The following is a 15,839-nucleotide window of genomic DNA, read 5'->3' as shown; positions in this document are numbered from 1 at the left end:
AGAGGTGGTTTTGATCAAACTGGGGACTTGAAATTAAAATACTGAACTGTTGTAAGGTGTTCAAGGCATTTCTTGGCATGTAAGCAGTATGATGTAGTACGCATATATATATATATCTTTTAGATTCCAGATTTTAGTGAGCAAATCTTTCAGTTAATAGTGCTTTCTCTGTTGCTGCATACAGTTGTCCATGCAACACAGTCATCAGATCTCCAAGACAATAAATTTTCGTGAAGTTAGGAGTACAGATATGTCTGCCAATGTAAATATAGAACAACTGTTCTTTCTGATAAAATTAAGTCACAACTAACTAGTTCTTATGATCAAGATACCTAAAAGCCTCAGATGCCTTGATAAAAGCTGGTTACTTGTGAGCATCTAAAGTGTTGAAGAAATGTGGAAATGTGTGTAAAGAGCGTATAGGTAAAAGCAGTGAATTTTATTTTCTTTTCACTTAAAACTTGAAAGTTTGGTAAAGCCATTTGAGTTCATTCAGTCAGAAAATACTTTGTAAGTACTTCAGAATGTTCTGAGCTTTCAGAGTTTTACCCTAAGATGTGACTTGAACAGGAAAATCATCTGGTACTGCTGAAGGAGGTTGAACTATATTTGAGTTAGGAAGAAACACGTGGTTCTGTAGTGGTAGCATAATGGCTCCTCTCCTGTTTAACTTGCATAGAAGTAAAGAAGAAAACCACCCACACCCCAGAGGTACAGCATCCCTGAGTAGAAGCTGAATGAATATCACAAGAATGAAGTATCGCTAGCGGACACAGTGTGGCTGCAGTAAAGGTTTGTGGCTGGGAAACTGGCTATCAGAATGAATTTGTGGAAGGCCCTTAAGGAGAGTGAGAGGAACTGTTGGCATCCAAGTATGAGAAAGGGAATGTGACGTGTGTGTACTGCTTCGACTTTCCTAGTTTCTGTTGTATGTGTCCTTTTTACCAACACTGGCATATGTGATTTGAAGCATGACTGGTGAAATTTTCACTGCTGAACGCTGTATGAAAGTAACTCAGTAAAACTTCTGTTGCTTTACTTGGACTCTTGGAGATGTGTGTGCAGATACATGCGGATACATACTTTGGGAAGGTAAGAAGACTTCCAAGTGAGGGCAGAACCATGAATCTTGCAAAGGTAACCATGAGGCCAGCTTGCTAACCAATTTAATTGTGCTTAGGTTTCATACGAGTACCTTCTGGATTGATGCTCAAATGATTCTGAGTTCAGACAATGGTATACTCATGTGGGAAAAATAAAATTGAAGGGAAACTTTTCTCTAATTTGTGCATGTAGGAAGTGGGAAAACTGGGCATTAGTTGACACCTTCTGCCTCAAAATCACTTGCTAGTTTGTTGCTGAAATGCAGACTACCCTCTTCCTCATCAGTTTTCTTCTGCTTGCATTGCTTTTACTTTTGTGGTGAGGTGAAGACTAGTAACGCTGGTCTGTGATTTCTAAGGGCACTTAACAAACTGAGATGTGTTAACTGCATTACAGGGAGGCAGCAAACCTCCTGTAAACCTTTTTCATCTTAGGAAAAATCAGGGCAAGAAGAAAGTAGTTAAACTGCGTATCATTTTACTGTACATTAGTGATCAATCTGAAACACTCACAGGAAGGTCTTGATCTCTCAAGTAGTCAAATGTTGTTGAATGACAAAAGCCTGTGAGCAATCCAAGGATATCACCTTTATATAATCTTTATGGGCTGAAGGTAGAAACAATTTACCTAACTTAAGTACAGGCTGATGTACAATCTGTGTCCACTTAATGGAATGATTGAGCTAGGTAACATCTATCATTAATCTCTGTAGACTCCCTGATGTATCAGGAAGTTGTTCCAGTTTGTCAGAGATAGGAATGCAGTAGAGAGTGTGTTTGGAAGCAACAGGGAGTTTTAATGTGGCTTGTTGTTCAGGAAGACTGCATTATTACTGTAAGCTGTAGTGGTCTCTGGTGGCATTTGTATCTAATCCTCCAGATAATACCACTGTTACATCACTCTTAATCGGAGACAACCTGACTGAGAGCTACACTGCATGTGTGAAATTTATGTCAGTTTTTAAAATGTCAGATACTGAGTTTGAAGTAACACTTCCTAGGTATGAAAATTTGCATTCTTTTGGGTACTGAACTATCCAGTCGTCTTGTGCCAAGCTGTCCACATGGACCCATTATTGAAAATCCCATGACAGTAACAATTGCAAGTTTGGAGAAGTCATCCTGACTGAGGCTGCAATTGTCTTATTTTTACCTTTTTGTTTGCTGTTTCCTTGTGTGTTAGAACTCATTTTTGTGGAACACAATTTTTGTGGCATATCTCTCAGGAGCAGTGTGTTCATATTTTATTTGGTTGTGTTTGTGTTTGCTATGGATTTAAGTACAAAGTTCTGTCTTGATTTATTTTCTGCCCCAGTTACTGGGGGGAGAAAACCACCATTAAAACAATTCCTTTTACTTCTTAACATATAGGAAATGTCTGGTAAACTGACAAAATTTTATCTTTTATTGTCATTTCCAGTTAATAATGTCTTTCCTTCTAAGAAACTATAGGTACTCCAGCTAGTTCACAGCTGAGCTTGAAAAAACAGGGGGGAAAATCAAAACCTAGGCTAACGGTGTTGTGCAGAGCTATTTGCCAGTTTTGGCCATTAGGTATGTACCCTATACCTCTCTGTCATCAGGGGTTTGAAGAGGAAATGTGGTTTTTCATTGGACTGATGTGTTTACACACAACATTTTAGTAATTACAGGGCTGACAGGTGGGAGAAAAAACTTGATTCTGAACTAAAATTCAGTCTTCTAGTTACAAGTTGAAGAGGAAGTGATGATTTAAGGAGAAGTTGCTGCTTTAGTAACTGGGTTAGGACCATGACTCTTTGGTGATAGGAAAGTGGAGAAATACTCCTTTTGAGTGGGAAGCTTCAAGACAGCAAATTGTCCTGAGAAGCAGAAGATCTTGAAAGAAAAAATACATAGAGATTCCAGAAGAAAGAGGCCACCTCTTCTGTACTTGTGGTAAAAGTGAAAAAGAACTGGCAATTCTGCGTGCAAAGAATAAAAATGGTTAAGTGTTGGCCAGTGGGGGTGTGCTGTGTGTTGGAAACCCAGCAACACCTATGAAGATTGTTGTACATGATGGCCTTGGAGGTCATTTCCAATCTTGATGATTCTGTGATTCTGACATGTTACAGAGTAGTTGTGAACATGGTTAATCTGGTCTTGCTAAACTTGCTCAAAACACAGGCTTACTGGAGAGAATGCTCTTAGGATGTGAAGGTAAAGGGTCGAAAACTGAGGCTGGAAGTGTATTTGCTGACCCCCTTTTTGTGAAGGGTCTGTGGTGTTGATTTGGCTGAAATTCACGGACCAGTCAGTCTCTTACAGCAGACTTCAGTATTAGAGAAGACAGTTGAGAATAATTGTACTCCAAAACAATCAGGTATTTTTGTTTTGTTGTCATGGTAGCTGTACCTCTGTCAGATTTTCATAGAACAGAATCATAAAATATACTGAGTTTGAAGGGACCCATCAGCATCATGGACTTGTGGTGCTGTGCAGGACACCCCAAGAATCACCCCCTGTGCCTGAGAAATTTATCAAAACGCTTCTTGAACTAGACAGGCTTGGTGCTGTGACTTTTCCAATGCTGAGCCACTGTCTTAGTGAAAGACCTTTTCCGGATATCCAACCTAAATCTTTCCTGACTCGGCTTCATGCCATAGCCTCAGGATGAGTCACTGGTCATGAGAGTGAAGAGCTAGGTCCCTGCCCCTCTATTTCGCCCTGTGTGGATGTTGAAGACCTCAGTGAGGTCTCCCCTCAGTCTCCTCCAGGCTGAACAGACCAAGTTACCTCAGCTGCTCCTCATACGACTTCCCCTCCAGACCCTTCACCATCCTTGTGGCCCTGCTTTGGATGCTCTCCAGCAGCTTCATGTCTTTTTTATATTGTGGCACTTAAAACTGTCTCCAGCACTCAAAGTGAGGCCTCCCCAGTGCGGAGTAGAGCAGGACAATCCCCTCTCAGTATTTTAGACAATGTCAGCTAGCACTTTCTGAGGCATCTGTTGGACCCACTGGCTTTAGTCTCTTACAAGGTCATTCATCCTTGGAGAGTGGAGATACTGCTTTATATCCTTATGTTTCTGTTTTATTTTTACAGTAAGATCTAAACTACAGTGTGTGGCATGCACAGAATAGCAATTCCAGAAGCGCAATTTCAGGAAGAAAGTATCTGTGGGGAAAAGGAGAAGGAGAGGTTATAGGAAAAATCCTCTTTATTTTTTGTATGGCATAGTATATTTCTGATTTTTCTCTCTGGGTACTTTGCTAAGTGGTCAGGTGTAGGAATCTGGAAGTGAAGCAGCTAAAAATGGTTGTTCGTTCATGGTATAGCTCCATGCTAGATAGGGTCGTCAGATAACCCTGTCAGATAACTTGTTGGCAAGCCAAGGGAAGCTCAGTGCCTTGATTTGCATCAGAGCTTATCCACCTGTCCGTAACATTTATGTACTCTTGCACAGAGCCGAGATTCCAATGAGCTATGGTGGCAAGCCTAACATGACAATACTTGGAATGCATTTAATGATAAGTTGCAAGTTGTACTGCTACCTATTAATAATAGTAGTTCTTTTATCTTCATAATATTCTGGAAAAAGGATTTAGCTTGATTTAATTTTTAGTTCAAAAGCTATATCCTGTAAATCGTGTCTGAGTCTTAGTTTAGTTAGAACAGTTTCATTTATGCTTGATGGAATTAATCAGCTCATTTCCTCCTTTTTTGTAGTTAGAAAAACTGCATTTGATTCTTAATATTGTGGGGGTTTCTGTCATTTAGCAGCACAGCAACATCCACAAAATTACTTCTGTTTTTATTCACAGTAGAAAAAACCCCATGCATTTGCTTTTCCAGCTGTGATGCGACAACATTCAAGTTTTGAATCAGAAGATGTGAAGTAAGTGAGAGTAATGGTACAGTTCACTTTCCGCTCTGAGGCACCTTGTTGATTTCTCTTGGTCTCCCTGGAGACTCCACTTATCTTTAAGTCATAAGCTAGCCTAGGGCCTTCCTGTGCTATTTCTGCACAAACAGAATGGAATTTCAGCTTCATGGCCAAACAAGATCCATTGAACTGTATCCAGTGGTTAGAATGTTTATTTATATTCAGTGAAGCTTACCTTGGAGAAATGGGGAAAATGCTGTCACTCTGGTCTAGATGTGTTGAACACTAACATGAGGATCAGGATAATGTTTTGCAAAGGAAGATGGCAACAACAAGAGGGTAGAATTATATTCCTGTATTTGAAGCTCAAGTCACCTATCTCATAGTAACAGCATTTGGGGTAGAATATGGTGACTGCTTTAAGTGCTAAACATAGGATGCTATTATTTTTTAATAATTAGTGTTTTCCTTCAGATAGCTTTTCAATTAAAAGAAGAAGAAAAAGTGCTGACTCTGACATATGTCCTGATATTGCTGAGGCAATAGCATGCGATGTCTGACTTTGTGTGTGAGTTTTGCTGTAATCAAACTTGTCCTCTTTGAAAAAATATAGGTAAACACAGACCTTTCTGGAGATAACCAGATCAAACAAATTGGTTCCTTGGATATTAAAGCACTTGTGTGTCAAGGATGGTGTTCTGTCTGAGGTTTTTGGACCTGGGTGAGCTGCACATCTCTGTCATCTTTACTGTCATTATCTTCAGGCTTGGAAGAGAGGCCATGCGCGTTACAGAAACCATCTGCATAAGTAGAAGAGTGCCCTTTTTATTGGAGAGAAATAAAAAATATTTATGAAATTCTTCCAGACCTTTACAGCAGCACATTTATCTTTGTAACAGGTTTCAACTTAGACTGGTTATGATTAGTGGTACTGTTTCTTCATCAGTGTGTTAAGAAAGAGGTTTCCTGAGTTTATCCATGTGTTATTGCTGGAAAAGAGGAAATGTAGTAGAATAGTGATCCTTGTCTTTAAAAGAACAGACTTAAACTTCTTGAGTCAGCTAGTAGATGAGATCCTATGAGAAATAGCTGTGGAGAAGTCTAAGACAGCTTTTTGACTGTCAAGAACAGCCTCCTTTGGGCATAGTAACAGCATGTTTTGAAGTTCACTGACTGAGGGGATGTGTCAGGGGGTCCACATGGTTGAATGGGCAGCTCTGAACTCAAGTGCAAACAGCACTTCTCTACCAGTAGAAGGGAGGAATAGGAAGGAAGAAATGGATGGAAGAAGAAGGGAGCAAGGGTCATTTCTCATGTGTTGTTGAAGAGCCCCGTGTGGCTGGAACTGAAATCTGTAGTAGATGAGAAGGGGAGCAAGGGCTGTTAGGGCTGCCTAAACAACAACAACAGTCTAAGGAATATGCAGACCTGATGAAAAGATGAGGTGGTAGACCTAGTGACACAATAATAAATAGAAAAGGCTGAGTAGCATTTTTTATTTTTTACTGATAAGTTCTGCTGTCAGGTCTCCTAAGCCCGTGTACACAAAGGCCAAGTTTGGACCATGGCAAAGAAAGACTGAGTTAAAGACTTAATCCAGACTTACAGAGAACGTAATGGGACTGAATGAGGTGCATCCAGTGCTACTAAGGATACTGGTCAATGTCACTGTGAAGCCTTTCTCTGTGACATTCAAACAGTTACAATGCCAGGCTGAACTACTTTATGATTAGAAGAAGGCACACATCACAACTAGCCTGAAGAAAAATAAGATGGATTTGGAGAATTTCAAGCCTAATTGAAGTCTCCAGGAGGTCATGGAGCCAGTCTTCCTGGAAATAACTCTAGACCCATCAGAACAAGGTGATCAGAAAAAGCAAGCACAGAATTACTTGTTCAGATTGTGCCTGACCAACCTGATTGCCTCATACAATAATGCAATTAACAGTGTGGGTATGGAGAGAACAAAACAGAACACAGCCTCTTTGTATCTGAAGGGAACAAACATGACTGGATTGGTAGAATTCCAGGTGGGCGGAAAACTGGCTGGACTTATGAGTTCAAAGGGTAAGTGTTCAAATATGGTGGGTTAGGCATGGCATTCCTCAGGGTTTTGAATTGCTAACATTTACTGTCTTCATCAATCACGTAGAAAATAGGATAGAGTACACCCTCAGGACATTTACAGGTGACATAAAATTGGGAATGGGAATGATTGATAAGCTGGATGTCCGGACTGGTACCCAGAGGCATGAGAGGTTGAAAGAACAGACTGATGGGTACCTTTTGAAGTTCAACAAAGGTGCTGAGCCCTGCGCTTGGAAGGAATCAGTCTCATACAACAGATACACTGGGCATTGACTGTCTGCAAAGTTTTCTTGTAAAGCCGAATCTCAGAAGTCTGGTGAACAAAAAGTTGAAGAAAAGTCAGCAGGATTCCCTTTGCAGCCATGAAAGCTGAGCCCACCCTGTGCAGCATTAGGAATGGTTTAATTGAGGGAATTCATTAATCCTCTAAATTCAGCATTTATGAGGTACTGCCTGGAGTGCTTTGTGCGGCTTGGGCTCATTAGTATGAGAAAGATGCAGACATACAGGAAAGAGTTCAGTGGTGAGCCACTGAGACAGTTGCTGAAGTGCATAATATTCAAAGGGAATCTGAGAAATCGTGTTGTTTTGTCTTGAAGAAGGAATGATTTGGAGGGGACTTTATTTCTGCAGGTTTTAAATGGATGGTTGTAGAGAATTCAGGCTTCTGGAGGTGCAGAGGGAAAGGGTAAGGATCAATGGGCTGATGTTGCAGCAGGTGAAGTTCTGAGTAGGAATTTTAGGAAAGATTTCACAGTGACAAAGGCTAAATGCTGGAGAAGATTGCTTAGAGAGACTGTGGAGACTGGAGATGGTGCTCAAAGCTTGACTAGACAAGAGTCAGGAATGTTATCTGACTTAAAAGTTGTCTCTCATCTGAGCAAAAATGTGGACTAGGGAGTCACTAAAGATCCCTTTCAACATTGTTCTGTGGTTCCATTAGCAACAGCATAAACATCTTCTACAAAGAGTCAAAATAAAATTATGGAAAGAAAGCCATAAGGCAAAAACTCTAAACAGTCAAAATTACAAAACTGAAATAAAAAAACATGTGAGAAAGAAGAGTTGGTTGTATCTGAAATCCTGTAATTTTGAAATTTCAATGCAATGAGACTTTATATGTTTGTATAGAATTTATGACGCATTTTCTGTCTTGAGGCAGAGAGAAAAGCCATATTAAGCTGCTCATTTTTAGCCACAATTAATTATAAATCAATGTCTGGAAACAATCAGAATGTGGAACACATTTATTGCAAGCAGAAAAAAAAAAGAGAACCCAAAGAAATGGGACAAAGGAGAATTAGAGCTCTTATGCAGTTATGAGCAGACTGGATATTCTATATTGAAAGATGCATGATTGTTTCTTGTTTTATAGGACATAAATTTTAAAAGAAGCATGAAGAATATGTCCCTACCCCCCCTTGCATTCCCTCGTGGATTGCAGCTATCTTGGGATGTTAGTCAGCCACTGTTAATTCCCATTAACTCAGAAAAAGCAGATTAATTTGATATTGTATTAATAAACTGTCTGGTAGTGGTTACAGACAAACAAAGAGCTGTTCTGTAGGAGGTCTGAAGCTCCAATCCCCAAACTTTTGGTTGGATCTTAGTCCTTTTCTGTCTTCATAAGAAAAAGTGAAAACTTGTAAAAAAAAAAAAAAAAAAGGCGAAAAGTTGTACTTGTTACATACTTTCCAATATTGTAAATCTTGCAAAGATTTATGAAGTTAATTTGTTCAGTTGATACTGTGATGTAACCAAACAGGAAAATCTTATCCTTATCCTCTGTCAACTAGATTTTTCTATCTTTTGAAAGAGGAGGATTGAGGAATAGAAAAATGTCAGTATTTTGTGAGTACAAATGTTTAAAACCATCTTCACAGCCCTGAAAGAAGTGACCTAGAGCAGGTGATTGGCTAATCTAGGTACTTGTGGCTGCCAGACATTAAAATCCATCCTCTTTTCTTTCCCTAAGCAAAATAAGTTACTGATGGCTAGTACTACATTTTTTTGACTTACTGTGATCAGTCTGAAGTTTTTGTAGCTCCCATTTGAAAAACACTGGGGTAGATTTAAACAAAATAACTCTAATTTGATCCATTGTAAATGGAACAATGAATGACTGAACAAAATAAAGTGAGAAAGATGATGACAATCATAAATGTAATAATTATGAAGTGTAATGGAAAGGAAGAAGGTGAATCTCAAGACAGACAACAGGATAATGGGATGCTGAGAGGAAACTAAATAAATATGGATTACTGAACATGACTTCAGGTCCAGATACTGGATATTGCAGTAAGTACAATTTTAATGTGTATTTTATTGAAGTGTTTTTCAAATGCTCTTAACAGACATTTGCCTTTGTAATTTACAGTGATTTCTGTGGGATCCCTTAACCCCTTCCTGAGCATTTGTAAAAATTCCTCATGTCCTGTCTGGCTACATCAGAGCATATTAAAATATATGAAAATCATTGCAGTAGCGAGAAATACTGTTTTCCAATCAAAGACATCCTGATTCTAGTGTGCCTTCTGCAACTGAAATGACATGGGCTTTGTAGGCGGGTGCCGTGAAAAATGCCACACCCAGGTATCCAAGGCGAAGCGCCCTTGTTTCTTTGTTAGAAGCAGCATGCTGTCTTTTCAGGGGCAGGATCCTCCTTCCATCCTTGGAGCGGCGGGTGGAATTCCCGAGCCGGTCTCCGTAGGTGCGCTGGCGCAGCGCGGCCGCGCGGGGGCAGCCTGGGAGCGCTGTTGGGCTGGGCGCGGGCTCTACCCTTCGGCGCGGCGGCGGCGGCTGCGTGCTAATGGCAAAAGTTGTAACAAAAGAGAGGTGCTGCGGGCTTTTAAATGGCTTCTTCTCCGATGCACGCTGCTTCTGGTTGGCGAAACAGCGTTCGTCACTTCAGCGTGGTTTAGATTGCCTTTAGCCAGAGTTTTAGCTTCTAATTAGCTGGATACAGTCTTAGGAGCTGCAGTGTGTTAAAAAAGTCTTGCTGGTGTCCTTGTGCATCATGCATTGATTACCCTTGAGAATTCATTACATACACGCATGTTTATACGAACCTGATGTTTCTGGAGAATCCTTTTCAAAAATTAACAATGTAAGTGCTACAAAGGTGATACACATTTCATGTTTTGAAGGTGGCATGTGTAAAAACTTATCTTCACATCTATTATATAGTCATTGCAGGGACATAAAACATAGGTGATTGCATAATTCTTTACAATAGAAATTCTACCTTTGCTGTCTTATGATTCAGACAAGTACTGGGTTGTTGCAGTGTATCATTGCATTTCTAGAACTGTATGAGGACCTTTAGCAGAAAAGGGTCATTGAAAAATCTCTGAGTAATAACTCAAAATAGTTTAACAACCACTTAGCTGTAATTATATAACAATGCAATCTCTTTTTTTCGGAAATGCTTTGGATTTATGCACAATACTATAAAAGCCCCTACTGAATAATGCTGTAGTCACTTAACATTGCCTGAAAACACCAGTTTTTTAAAATCACTCTTCAGTTGAATAGCATTTCAGTTCGGAGGGGTATTAAGATACAAAATGAGACTGAATGCCAAGTGTTGTCAAGGGTATCCTGAATTTCACTGGTTCTTTCATTTTTCTGTTTTTTTTCTGTTTTTTTTTTTTTTTTTTTGTGGATTTTTTGAAACATTTTTTATCCTGCTAGTGGGATTCTTGCATCTGATTCACTAGCTCCTTCCGTATGTTTTCATTTAAACTGGTGGCATGCATGCATCAAAAGCTTACCGAAGCAAGAACCAATCCTGTGTAAGTCATGGACAAACACTTCAGTTTACCCAGACAACTTACAAGATGAGGTCCTTGAATATTCTCATAGTCAGCGGCATGTGTTTGTTTGCAAGAGCATAATGAGCATATGTGGTGCTGAATAAATCAGTCCAGGTTAGGGGAAAAAATAATCCAGTAGTGCTATCTTTTGGTTAGCTGCAGAGCTATGTTGGAATAGAAAGCACAATAAAAAGTGCATTGCAACTCTAAAATAATTGTTGTAATAAGTAGTGAAAACTAATGAGACTGCTTTTACTTCAGGTTACCCTGCTTCATCACCTGTAATTATCCTTTTCAGTCTACAAGAAAAACATCCGTTTTCCCAGTGTTTTTTTTCCTAGCAGCTGCATATGTGTGCATGTCTGTACATTGCTGTTGTTCGAACAGCAAAACCAACAACATAGGACTTACTCATGGAATCATAAACCAGATGAGACCATTTAAACAGCATGAATCTCATTTCAGGCTTCAGGCTGATAGTGATCTGAAAACATGACAGTGAAGTAGAGAAGTGTACATTTTTTGAATCTTAATATCCAATTCAAAATAATTTTGGGAACACTACTTCCAAGGGATAAATTGTTTTAAAGACTCTTGATATGTTATTCTAAATCTTTTAGTAATACCTCTTTCAAAATGTACATTGTTCTAAGGTTTTATTATTAAAAAAAAGAAAGAAAAGGAAGTGAAAACTGGTAGGTGTAGTTTGGCCCTTGTATTGGGTTGCATGCCAGGTTTTGGTAGTGGCGCAGTTTGTGGGGGTTCTGCAGTAGTGGCTTCTGAGAGAAGCTGCCAGAAGCTTTCTTGTGTTCAGCTGAGCCATCCCAGGCAGCTCCAAGATGGATGTGCCACTGGCCAAGACTGGGCCAGCAGGAAGTGATGGTAACACCTCTTTGATAACTTCTTTAAGAAGAAAAACAAATGTTATTGTACAGCTGTAATTGTGGCCAGGGAAGAGCAGGGTGGGAAGATCAAGAGCCCTGCAGACACCAAGGTCAGTGAAGGAGAGGCAGGAGGTGCTCCAGGCATGGAGCTGAGATTCCCCTGCAGCCCCTGGTGCAGACCATGGTGAAGCAGCTGTGCTCCTGCAGTCCATGGAGGTCCGTGGGGAATCTGAGATCCCCCCACAGCCCATGGAGGAGCCCCAGGCTGGAGCGGGTGGAACTTTCCTGGGATCAGGAAAGCTAAGGCCCAGCTGGAGCTTAATGTTACAAAGTGTGTGAGAAATACTAAGGGCTTCCACAGGTACATTAGTCAGAAAAGAAATACACCAGTCCACACACCCCAAAAAATGAGACAACTGACATGGAGACACTGAGGTGTTCAAGAGCTGCATTTGCCTGAGTTTTCACTGGTAATTCTCTTCCTGCTATCTTGCTGCTATCAAGTCCCTGCATGTCAAGGGAGGAACCAGAGGAATGTAGTTGCATATACCATGAGAGATCAGGCTCAAGACCATCTGAAAACCTAAAAATATGGGACAGAATGAGATGCATCCTAGAGTCCTGAGGGAACTAGCAGATGTAATTGCTAATCCAAAAGCTCAATGTCCAAATATAAAGAAATACTGAATGCTGTCCCTCAGGACAGCACTGTCCTGAAGATACTGTTCAGTATCTTCATATCAACATAGACAATGGGAGTGAGTAGATCCTCAGAAAGTTAGCAGATAGAGATGGAGTGAAGGCCAAATACAAGGTTCTGTGCCAGTGGTAGAGGAATGACCAATATCAGTATTTGCTGGGAGGTGACTGGATTGATGGCAGACCTCAGAGAAAGACTTGGCCATATTGATTGGTAGATGAAAAATTAGGTGTAAGCTCTCAATTTGAATTTGTAGTGTAGAAAGTTAATAATATCCTGGGCTGCATCAAAGTGAGCATGGTCAGCAGGTACAGGGGGTGATTCTTGCCTTCTGCTCTTGTGTGACCTCACCTCACTGTGTCCAGCTCTGGAGTCCCTAGTACAAGAAAGACAAGGACCTGTTTGGAGTGGGTCCAGTTGACAGCCGCAAAAAGAGTCAGAGAGCTGGAACATCTCTCCTGTGAGGAAAGGCTGAGAGGGGAGAGGTTGTTCAAGCCTGGAATAGAGAACACTGCTGAGATAACTTATGGCAGTTTTTCAGTATGTGAAGGAGATGAGTTAGCAGAAGGAGAAAGGTTTTCTGAAATTGAAAGAGAATAGATTTAGATTAGATATGAGGAAGACATTTTTATGGTAAGGTTGGTAAGACACTGAAACAGGTTGCCCAGGGAAGTAGATGCCCCCTTCCCTAGAAATCTTTAAGATCAGGTTGGACGAGGCCTTGAGCGGCTTGATCTGGTGAAAGGTGTCCTTGCCTTGGGCATGGGCATTGGACTAAATGAAATATTAAGGTCCCTTCTAATGCTACTCAGACTATGATTTTATGTTATTTGCTGAGAACAATTCAGTTTCATACCTGTAGCTTGTGATTGCCCATCTGAAATGGTACAAAACTGTACTTGCTTTTTCTGATTGGAATATGCAAGTCATCTTGGAATATGACTATGCTTCAGTAGATTATTCTTTTCTCACAGGATAGGTTAGATGCTTGCTTGATTTTATTACCCATACAGGAAAGATCAGCCTTCTATGAGCATTTATGGGAGCAGAGTTTAATCCTTGAATTAATAATGTATGGAAAGTCAACATGACAGAATCAAACATGCATCAGAATTAGCAAAAATGTAAATGGAGTAATATTCCCACCATATTGCTTAGTATGTCTGGGTTGTGATTGCCTTAGGTGGAAAATTGTCAACTCAGGTGTCCTCAGCTTTGTAGTAGTAGTACCAGAATGAAGTCAATGTATTAGAAGTACTGTCTGTGACTGTGACTAAGGAACATATATTTTAATAAGCTGGTTAATGAACTGCAAATACAATATGTTGTCTGTATTTTCTTCCTTAGATTTCTACCAGATTGACTAAATGCAAGCTGCTGGAAAAAAAGTAAAAACAAACAACAAACCCAAACAACACACTGGTTTAACTTTGGCAATTTTGACCCCTCTAATAGAGACATTATTGTTCAGCTGCAGCTCAGTTTATTTTTATGGTTTTACAGGGAAGAAATATGGATGAGAGATGGGAAGTGGAAAATTAATCTGGGAACAGTCACTTTTAATTTTTCTAGACTTATAAAAACACTTTAAGGGCACTGAATCCCTAGGGAAATACAGTGTAGCTTTGAGATGCCTGATAATCCAGGAAAGAGGGAAGTCTTAAGAGGCAGTGCCTCTCTATGTTGACCTGAAGAAGGATTGCTTAAAGTTCTGGCTTTTCTGCCATGAAAAAAGTAAGTCAGAAAGCCACAGATCTATTTTCTGTCTTTCTGGAATGTGTAAGTTTCCATGTTGTTGCTCATTTCTGTCTCATTTTTGAAAAGCCCTGACTTTGTCTGTGCTCTAGTGGTTTCTAGGGTTCATAGCTACAACTTAAAGACACCAGACTTCCTTTTCTTTCCCCAGCCTTCCACCACTGCTTGCCGTTCTTTTAAGTGTGCTCTGAATCAAGGAACTTGGATTGTAGTAAGCCTTAGTCCCTTATAGGAAACTGTTTCCTATAAGCTGATTAAAATTATTTTAAAGTGGAAATGTTTCTGGTAAGCTTTTATTACTGACTGATAATTTCAGGAATCAGTTTTTCACTAGGCAGCCTTTGGGTTCAATACATATTTTAATATATAAAATACTTTTTCTTATCCTTTGAGGTAATTTTGATATCTAGCTACTAGCTGGTTCATGAGTTTTGTATTTAGATACAGAAGAGTGCTTCTGTGGTAAAATAGGTTTTATTCTTCATTCATATCCTGTTGCCAGCCTTTGAGGCTACATCTGTAAAAGTGTCACAAAAAATGGGCACTTACAGGTAGAAAGGTGATTTGAGCTTAGAAAAGTTCTTTGTAAGATATTCAGAATGTAGCTGTGCTAGTACATGAAAATATCCAACACCCTAATAACACCAGCTCCTCACAGGGAAATGTGATCAGAAAGGAGGCAGAATTAGCTTAATAAGATGTTTGTCTTGCTTCTGAGTGAAAGTTAGAGACTTGCAATAAGAAGATTGTTAGCAAGATTACAGCTTTTTGCCTATTACAACTATTGCTGCTTTTTCCAGAAAAGAGCAAATAGCTCTTTTAAATAGGACTCTTAAACACACATGAAAGCTATGGATTATTTTCTATTTATTTTTATGCTGCTTTATAGTGAACATTAATGTATCCTTATCTACCAAAATATCAGGCATTACTGTGAAATCCAGGTATGCAATGTAATATTACTTGCTTCACTGCTAATTTCTGTTTATATAATTGGAATTAATTGGGAGTATTTTAAAGATACTGGCTAGAGTATTGGGCTTAACTGATAGATTCTGGTTAGCTATATGTAAAAAACATATTTGTGTAGGCTTCTCTACACTGTTTCCCAATATACCTGAGCATTAGTGGGAATAGTTAGTCAATGCTTCACTTCTCAACCTGGCTACTACCACTGGCGATGTAGTGTCAGTGATAAAATTTGCCAGTCTGTTTGATAGAGGTGAGTTGTTTTTGGCTATCTGTTCAGGGATGTAACCACTAAAGAAGTAGGAAAAGAAAGAGTGAATTCCTCTGGGCTTGAATGTAGTGATGGGAAGGCTCAGGGCAGCACGCAGAAGCCTCTGTCAGACTGAAAAATATCTTTGTAAGGTACTTTATGCAGGTATCCCATCTAGTAGTATTTGGGATGAGCCAGAGGTGGGGTTGGGAGTTGGGAACGTATGACATGAGCAGGCTCTGATGTAAAAACCAGCAGTTAGAGCAGCTTGGTTGTAATAATTTGAGAGCAAGTGCTAATTTGTGGAAGTCCGTGTTAATCCCTGGTGAATAGCAGAGAACCAGAAGGTTGCAAAGTGCTCTCAAGTCATTTTATCACCCTTTCTCAGTGTATTTTGTTACATTTTGGACAGTTCTGCATCATGCCATAGA

Source organism: Onychostruthus taczanowskii, unplaced genomic scaffold (assembly GCF_017590055.1).
Source record: "Onychostruthus taczanowskii isolate IOZ18803 unplaced genomic scaffold, ASM1759005v1 scaffold167, whole genome shotgun sequence".
Classification (NCBI taxonomy): Eukaryota; Metazoa; Chordata; class Aves; order Passeriformes; family Passeridae; genus Onychostruthus; species Onychostruthus taczanowskii.
Note: the sequence above shows the minus strand (reverse complement) of the source record.